The 9,643-nt window shown below is 36.4% G+C and overlaps 1 long non-coding RNA gene across 1 annotated transcript; it reads left to right on the top strand.

Annotated features, from left to right (window-relative positions):
- The first annotated feature begins 6,531 nt into the window (after nt 1-6,531).
- Nucleotides 6,532-8,651, top strand: LOC131350254 (uncharacterized). The gene is made up of 3 exons (XR_009204161.1): nt 6,532-6,665; nt 7,800-7,911; nt 8,478-8,651. It is a non-coding gene; the product is annotated as an uncharacterized LOC131350254 (long non-coding RNA).
- The last annotated feature ends 992 nt before the right edge of the window (nt 8,652-9,643 follow it).

Below are 9,643 nucleotides of genomic sequence, written 5' to 3'. Positions count from 1 at the left end.
ATGAGCCGTTCAGTGAAGCTCTTTTTGAAGCTGTTGGGGAAGGTGATGACTGCCCTGGCGATGACCTCATAGTATTGAAGAGCTTCATCAGGAAAGTCAGCGAAGACTAAACGGTTGGCATGACACAACTTGAACATCTAAGGAAGACAGAGTCATTCATCCTCAGTATTCAGTGTTTAAATTTGACCGGTCAGTACCCATGAAACTGAAAAGAAGAGGAATTCCAACCTGGAAGTTTGGCTGTGCCAGGCCTGAGGTCACCGACAGCACATATTCGTAAACCTCTGTTCTCTCAATGGCTGCTGTCAGGACTGTCATACCAAATGGCAGACTGGTGCAAATGGAAAAATGTGTCAGTAGCAAGTCAGGAAAAACACAAAACACCTCTCACCACTCTCTTTCTCTCTCTCTCTCTCTCTCTCTCTCTCTCTCTTTCTCTCTCTCTCTCTCTCTCTCTCTCTCACACACACACACACACACATATACAAGCAAATACCTGTTGCATCCGATTAGGTCAAACTGACTCCGTGTCCCCAGCTCCACTTTTGCCGCCACGTAGCAGATGTGCGCAGCGTATGTCAGTTCCCTGCTGGCTGCAGGCGAAAGATTAAACATGCATATGAGAAAACAGTTAAAGAAATGATTACAGCATTTTCAGAAATATGAGGTTACTGTGGTGTTTATCAATACCGAGATCATCTCCCATCTTAATAACAGCTTCTCTGTGATCATCGTCTGGGGCAGAGGAGCACAAGAGCTGTGCCAGAGGAAGACACCATTTGCTCAGGGTCTTGAATTCATGAAGCTGCAGCAGAAATTTTCGAGTTAGTCAGAATGTTTGCAAAAACAATGCACAATCATGTACAGACAGATGCTGATCCTGTTGTGCGATATACTGACATTTGATGTCTTCTTCCTCAGTAAGCTGTAGCTCTTGAAGAGAGTTGTAGCGATCTGAGCCATTATCACTTTCTGCAAAAGAAATATCATGATGTTCCACATATTGAACTTTCATGAAAAAAAAATTTGCTTACAAAATCAAATACCACACGTACAATAACTATAACTATCACACTTACTCCACTGTTGTGGCAGAACAAGTCCATCATCTGCCAATATAAGTAAGCCTCCTTGTTGTCAACTTGGTCAGCATGCTGGAGACACTTGTTTGCCTGGCACTGGATGTACTGAATCAGATCCTTTTTGTCCATCACATTGCTGCAACACATGTTGGAACAGTGGGATTACTGCATGAGGATTACCCAGCACACATCTGAAATGCCTTTCGATATGATTTAAAATATTCCTGCTTATAACCTGTGAGTGTACAATGAGAACAGAAAGAGGGTTTCACCTCATAAGTGGGCCAGGAAAAGCTGCATCCATAGAATCTTCCCAGACGCCATCATCAGGTGCAGGCACGAAGCTGGGCGTATCTGGAGTTAAAAGCTCAGTTAGGGCTACATGACTACATGAATGTTATTCATTTTACAGTATTTTGTACAGTTCTTGTATTAACTGTCTCCAAAACTACATATTTCGAGAGAGACTTAAGTTAAATGATTACTTTTATGTGTGTGTGTGTGTGTGTGTGTGTGTGTGTGTGTGTCGTACCTGCAAAGAATCCATTTAAAGCACGGACATCTGCTTTCTCTTTGAAGTTGTGGTTCAATACATCCACCATTTTTAAAAATGTTCTGTAAAACTGTGGAAAATGAACAGTTAGCAATATATGTGGACATTCTGGCTCATTTTCACAGCTCTCAAACAAAACAAAACAGTTCAGAAAACAGAAAAGATGAACAATACCGGCTTTCACCACTGGAGGTCATTATGACCGAGATATTAATCAGTTTTTACACAGTCAGGATTCATCGGCTAGTAAATTTCCCTCATTAGCCGTCTACAAAGAGTCGGTGTGATGTGCTCGACTGTTTCAAACCATTTGTTTTTGTATTTCGTGACAACCGCAGTCGTTTATTAATGTTATTTATCATTTAAAATCGGATCTATGTTTTTAATATTCACTCACCTATCGGGTGAAAAAGAAGTTTAGGTTTGTGTTTGTAGTAGTTTGTAATGTGGTTGTTGTCCAAATCCTCCTAACGCGATACCAGCTCTGAAACACGGTCCAGTAACTGTTACTATGGCAGCGCTTTATAGCGTCACGGCTGATTCTGCTACGTAAAAATGTTCGATACGTATTGCTATTTTTTTTTTGGAGGGGGGAGGGGGGGTGTCGGGGTAAATACAAACACAGAACAGCATGGAGCTTAACAACTATAACATATAAGAGTACACACAGGCAACATCAGCAATGGGGCACATAAATAAATAAATAAATAAATAAATAAATAAATAAATAAAAATTAAAGACCTATGTCATAACCAGAGGTGGACAAAGTACACAACTTCCTTACTTGAGTAAAAGCACAGATACTACTGGTCAAACATTACTCCATTACAAGTAAAAGTTGTAAAGACAGGTTTTTACTTAAGTAAAAGTACAGAAGTACTAGTTTTTAAAAGTACTTAAGTATCGAAAGTAAAAAGTAAATGTCATCGCATTGTTTTTTGTTGCACTGTTGTATGCAATACTTAGAGTACCTTTTGTAGCAACCTTGTGAATATACTGACCAGTTTGTAGTATCTGTTGAATTAAAAGCTTTTAGAATGTTACAAAACCTATAGAAAATAAACAACTGAATTGACAAAAAAGACGGGTATAATCATTTTCATTTTTGTTTAACACTCCTACCACCCCAACAAAAAAGTACAGGTACATCTCAAAAAATTAGAATATCATGAAAAAGGTCAATATTTTTTGTCACTCAGTTCAGAAAGTGAAACCCATATATTCTATAGATTCATTACACATAGAGTGAAATATTTCAAGCCTTTATTTCTTGAAATTGTGATGATTATGGCTTACAGATAAGGAAAACCCAAAATTCTGTGTCTCAAAAAAAAACCCAAAAATTAGAATATTGTGAAAAAGTTCAATATTGGAAAGTCATGGTGTCGCACCCTAATCAGCTAATTACCTCAAAACACCTGCAAAGGTTTCCTGAGCTTTTAAATGGTCTCTCAGTCTACAGCAACACTGCTTTAACAAAGAGTTATATATATTTCCACATTTCATTTACATCGTTTTAATATGCATTTACACCATTCTCAAGGCTCCTCCCTCCTGTGTGCAATGCGTTGTGGGCAATATTATCCATTAGAGTGTGCATCGTTCTGCACTTTGAATTTCTACTGGAAGTAGTAGACCATCCAGGAATTTTTGGAATACTCTTTTCAGTATACTACGATTTAGAGCATACTAATTCTAATTTTGAATACTATTTAGGACTATTTTTTACAATTTCATAGTATGAGAATTTGGACGCAGAATACGTTTTTGTGTGTTAACTAACATCATTACCAATGTGTTGGTGGTGTATAATATACAAAGCATATCTTCGTCCATTTTGCCAGCAATTGATCAATTGAGTTCAAAAAATTACGGTAAACCACTGAACTTTACGACAGGTGATGCTATAAGAGTGAAAAAAATCATCCTCTGAATAACGTAGCTACTTTCTACTCGATGACCTGGACAGAAATGTAGTGGAGTAAAAAGTAGAATATTTGTCTTTCAAATGGAGTGAAGTTAAAGTAAGAAGTATCCAGAAAAAATAACACAAAAGTAAAGTACAGATACTCAAAAAGTGTACTTAAGTACAGTACTCAAGTAAATGTACTTCTTTACTGTCCACCTCTGGTGGCAAGTGGTACTGGTTTTCTATCCTTGCTAATGGGGCAGGTCTGGCTCTTCCTTCTCTTGATCCCCCTGGCATCCTCTGGTTAGTTCCTTGTGCAGCTTTCTGGTCTGCATGTAGCATGGAGCTCTCTCACTAAGTTGACAGAGGCTTGATTTTGGGGCAACCACTGTCATTTTTCAATGTGGGGATTCACCAGGGTCCTCACCAGCTCCTCCAAAAAAGCCTCCTCTTGTAGGGTTTTCCCATGTTCCTGCCAGGAAATATTTACACATGCATTGTATGCTGAGACTTCCAGTATATTGTAAAAGACAGCCATTGGCCATCTTTTGGTCTTCCGTTTACATGTGAAGATGGCAATGACCTTGTCTAGATTATCAATTTCTCCTTTGTTTTTGTTGTAACTCATAATCCTGTCTGGCTTTTTGTCCTCCCTACTGCTCGCAGCAGCATTCTTGTCAGGAGCGGACATCACAAAAACATTTTTATTTTTTCTGGGACGGTATGACACAATTGTAGTTGACTCTGTAAATGCAAACTTAGAGGAAAGACGAGCCCTGTCTTTTATTCCAAGGAGTGCAAGAGGAAGTTCAGGTTTATTTTTCTTGACCATTACCACTATGACAATGTCACTTTGCTCTCGGTCTCAGTATCACTTTTATTTACAAAGATATGGTCAGTAACCTAATAGACACTGAATCTCTTGCTCATGTTGAAACAGACTGATGCTGCTGCAAAATGAAACTGATAACACACATGAGCCTTATTTATAGATAGAAATGTTCAGAGAATTCTGTGCATATTGTTCACACCCCATCCCCAAAAATGATATAAAATATTCTGTGAGAAAAGTTGTGTTCCCTCGCGGTCAGGTGTCCCCATGGAAGACAGGGTGGGTGGGGGAAGGGGTAAGCTGTGTCTGTGTGCTGGGTAATTGAGCCAAATTTGATTCACAGATCAACCCATAACTTTTATATGATGCATGTATGCATATAACAGTCAATATTCTCAGCGGATCATATTTCCCCCGTAGCACCACAGAGGTCACTTTTTTAAAGACCTTTAGAATTTACTAAAATGGTGACAGTTTCTTCTGTTGTGTTAAAACAGCTGTCTTTGAGGACATCATGCAGCCTTGTTCCAACAGAAAAGGTAAATAGTGTTTTTTACATATCTTAACTTGAAAACGGGTCGAATTTGACCCTAACACAATATAAGGGTTAACAAAGCTCTATTGAGATATGACTCACTTCCTGTTTAGGTCTTTACCATAGAATTGTATTGGATTCCACCAACATCCACCTAGGGTTTCTATAGTCTGTCATAAAAAAATGAAATTGCCATGGAAATTTATTGGGGAAAAATTATTATTTTTGGTCAAAACCCTCTGTAGATGAAACCATACTACATTTGGTGGTGATAAGATCAGTCTAGTTCACAAAAGCGTGTTTTTCAGATAATTCAAAATGGCGGAAAATTCAAAATGGCGGTAAATTCAATATAGCTCACTTTAAGCCCAGTGGGTGCATTGGTATCACTGTGACACAAAGATTCAGATCACAACTCTAGGACAAACAATTCAAAGGTTATAAGCAACAATGTACAAGTTTGGCCTGTTGGTGGCGCTACAGAGATTTAGAAAATGGCCTCTGTTGCAGTTTGCCGACTGTGAAAGTTTTTTGTCTTCAAAATGTCCGAGTTGTGATTAAAACCGAACAATTTTCTTCTGGTGTCACACTGATGAACATTAAGGAGATTGAAACTAGACTATTATTATTATTATTATTATTATAACTTCTCTGGAATATTATTAAACACTTTAATAAAACGTTTTCTTTTCTTTTCTTTCAAAAGCAATTATAGCATTTATTACAGGTCTAGAAAGCAAACTGTACATTACAGACAGAAAACAGTACAAAGCATTGATAACACAATATTTGTTAACAAAAAAAACCTTTCATGCTATATTTCAGTTAAATAAAATGCACTTTTAGTAAAAGAGAGAGAGAGAGAGAGAGAGAGAGAGAGAGAGTAAAAGAGATAATATAGCACAGAAACAATTAGATACATTAAAGCAAAGACATTAGACATTCCTGGAAGAATAAATATATATTATACACACAAATACATTTATTAAAGCCACTATCCAAAATATATATTATTCAATTACTATTTCTAAACATCTACATATTTTATTCCCCCGTTTATTCAGTCCTGATTATGCAAATTTAATTATACAAAGTAAATAGTCCCTTGATCCTATATTCTATGAGCTGTTTGATTGGGTAGACTGCACACACTCTGTACAATCTGCAACGATGCTCGATCTCTGCTGTTTATTTACTAACAGCTTGCATTTACTCTGTATTCTCACTAGGTGGCAGCAGCGGGTCTTTTGTATTTCACCTCGGCGTACTGGACACGCTCGTATTCCTTTGTGCCACCAGTGGTCAGAGACGAGCCCTGAGTGCGGGAGGAGAAGAGAATGCTGGAGTAGTGAACATCATCCTGATGTGTGACACATACCTGTCCACTCTGGAGATCCGGGTCTTCAGTGGAGCTGTGACTTTGCCCTGATTTGGACTTGCAAATGCAATGTGTCACTGATCCTGAAAATGATCTAACTCTGTACATACCACATCCACAGAGCTCCCACGATGATTATTAATAAAATTCAGTTTGTTATAACGTGGTTTCTTCCTCAGCTCAGAAATTCCAGGTGTCCTCCCAGTGACAACAATTTGGCATAGAAGCACCAGGCTGAAAAGCGATCGTTAAAGAGAGAGAGAGATGATGGCGGTGTTCAGCACAGAATCGGGCCTGTGTTTTGTAGAAGCTATGAAGAGCATTTCGCACAATAAGCCAGCGGAATCGAAGAAAGCAAACACTCTATGGTCTATGGTAGGTGCAAAGACCATTTCATTCCTCACAGATTTACTGGCACCAAAAAGACCGTCTGAAACACTACTAGCTGAGATTTTGAAAACGCTCAGAGACTTTTATGTGTCAAAGAAATCACACTAATGACTACTACTACTGCTAAAGCAACAGTTGAGGTGATGTGTAGTATGTTTGCCAGCTATAGATTACTGAAGGTAATTGTTTCGGCTAATGGACCTCAATTTGTAAACCTGTAAGCAGTCATTGGACAAGCAAAAACAATTAGGCATCACACTTCCACATTGCAGTGACAGATTTTTTTTCTGTTACAGAAATACTTCAGTCCCATCTGAATTGTTTCTGAAAAGGAAAATTAGAAGGCGGCTATCACAGATACAGCCACAGTTCTCTTCTCAAATGCAGGAAAAGCAGCAAACGCAAATAAGAAGTTCAGTTCATGTGAGAGTATTTTATCCACAGCAGAAGGTACATGTGAAGCAGTTCAGGGGAAGGGAAGAGAAGTGGAAGGCCATTAGGTCCAGTTACTTACCTGGTCTGGGGAAAGGGCAAGTCCTACAAAAAGCATGTAGATCAGTTAAAAGCAACAAAATGAATGAATACTGAGCAGGATGTGGAAGCGCTGTCAGACAAAACGTCTGTGACACTTCAGGAACAGGGTTAAGAGCAAGTGAAAATTCAACAGTAGTATCAGAAATATCTCAAAGGTCTGTTAACATTAAGCCTTTCTGTGTCTGAAGAGTATGCCAGAGGTTAAATCTGTAAGACCCCAATGAATCTGGATAAAGATGCTGTGGATTTTTTTGTTAAGGGTTTATTTATTTATTTATTTATTTTGGTTGGCTGTTGTGTTATTTGGGAAAGTGGTACAGTGAGTGTAGTGTATTAAATATAATACAAAAAAAGTAAAAAAAAATATGTTTTGGGATGAGTTGGAAAAGTAGTAAATTGTTATTGTCTGTTTTTAAAGACAAATGTGTTGATATAGTCTAGGACGTGTATGTACAAAAAGAAAGTAGAGCCATGGTGCCATGTGATGTGTAGGGTGTGCTTGTGTATGCACTATGATGTACGTGGTGTTCATGTCAAGTCTGTTAATAAACTTCAGTTCATGTTATAATGTGGTTTCTTCCTCAGCTCAGAAATTCCAGATGTCCACCCAGCCACGACACTACTGTAGTTCCATTTTGACAACTATGATGCAGTTCTGTCTTTTGTGCTTGTTAACAACAATCACTGGAACTTGCTGGTTTGTAATTCTTTCTTGTTGATTTATTTTATTCTTTTTCATTTTGTATTATTTGTCTTTTAATCCACACCATTTCACAAGTAGTGAACAAAATATATTTCTGACTCATAATGCTTTTCCCTTTTTTTGGGGCAAAGTATATTCACACATTGACGATAGATAGATAGATAGATAGATAGATAGATAGATAGATAGATAGATAGATAGATAGACTTTATTGATCCCATGAGTGATATACTGTATATATATATATATATATATATATATATATATATATATATATATATATATATATATATATATATAAAACAGTAACAATCATTTTTGGAAAGTTCTAGCAACCACAGCTGCCAGTGTTTTTCACCACAGATGGACCAGTTTGTTTTTAATAATGTATAATCTAAAATAAAAATAACACATAATCTAAAACAAAATCTGTGTGAAAGAAAAAATAAGTGTTGTGGTTAATTATTAAATGTTGCAGAAAGGAAATCCAAACTTGTTATCCAAACCCTGGTGTCTATCTGACCACAACATCTCTCTGACAGCTTTTCCTCCATATTTAGAGCTGATGCTGCTTTGAACTCTGAAGTTTCTTCCTCATGGTGCGTTAGTTCCTAAGTCTCATCTATGAACTGATCACTTGACCAACATGCTGCAATCACCTTTGTGAATTAACTTGAACATGTACAATTAAAATCACATCTTGAGCTTCACTTGTTATCAGTTTATTTGGCATTACAACAACACCAGATCATTAGTTCTACAGATTTAACAGGTTTAGACTGTTGGCTAGAAAGTATTTGCTTGTGAGAGGAAAACAGTGGAATTACTTCTGAACACCAAAGTTCCAGCAGATGGAGAATTTCTACAGTGTAATTATATGAGAAATAAATGAGAAATGCTTATGATGTGTTATAAAAAAAGACATTGGAGACACATTAGTATTGAACAAAAAAAATAATTTATTAACTATTTATAACTATTTACAAGCAATGATGAACTTTAAACTTATTACAGATATTAACATATTTTATACCACAACAAAATGCTTGAATCTAATTGAAATGTGTGCATTATTTTAAAACATTTTAGTACGATCACTTTAGCGTTATTTTAGTACCATTTATTATACGTTAATATTAATAATAATTATTTCTAAAATAAATATGTGTATGCCAGACATAATCTGAGACGATGAATGGATTTAAAAACTGATTGTTGTTTAATAAAGTGATTCTTAAAAAGGTTGATGTGACATTTTTATGAAATGCTTACTGTATGTAACATTAATGTTTAATAAATGAAACATTGCTATCATTGGCAAATCGCTGTGGTATAAATATCTTAATAAACTCTAAACTTGGGGGTGGGGGTGTTTAGGGGGTTTAGAAGGGAATGGGGGGGATTCGGGGGGGTGGGAGTACACTACATTTTTATAACTTATTGAAAAAAAATCTTAATCTTAAAAATGTAATATTTACATATTTACAGAAATGCATAAATCAACAACAATGCAAATTATATTAATATAATTATATTATTAATGTAAATTAGACTAATACACAGGAAATAAAAAAACATTAATAATCTAAAGATCCTATACATTTAACAAAAACTAAATGTAAAAACCAGCAGACATTTTCTACAATTCTACAATCATTAAAATGTTTACATTTATAGATTATGATAGAGATGAGACTAATGCTGAAATCTAGGGGTGAAATACTTA

The sequence above is a fragment of the Hemibagrus wyckioides genome, unplaced genomic scaffold (genome assembly GCF_019097595.1).
Source record: "Hemibagrus wyckioides isolate EC202008001 unplaced genomic scaffold, SWU_Hwy_1.0 Contig3, whole genome shotgun sequence".
Taxonomy (NCBI): Eukaryota; Metazoa; Chordata; class Actinopteri; order Siluriformes; family Bagridae; genus Hemibagrus; species Hemibagrus wyckioides.
Note: the sequence above shows the minus strand (reverse complement) of the source record. Positions and strands in the feature narration are given on the sequence as shown.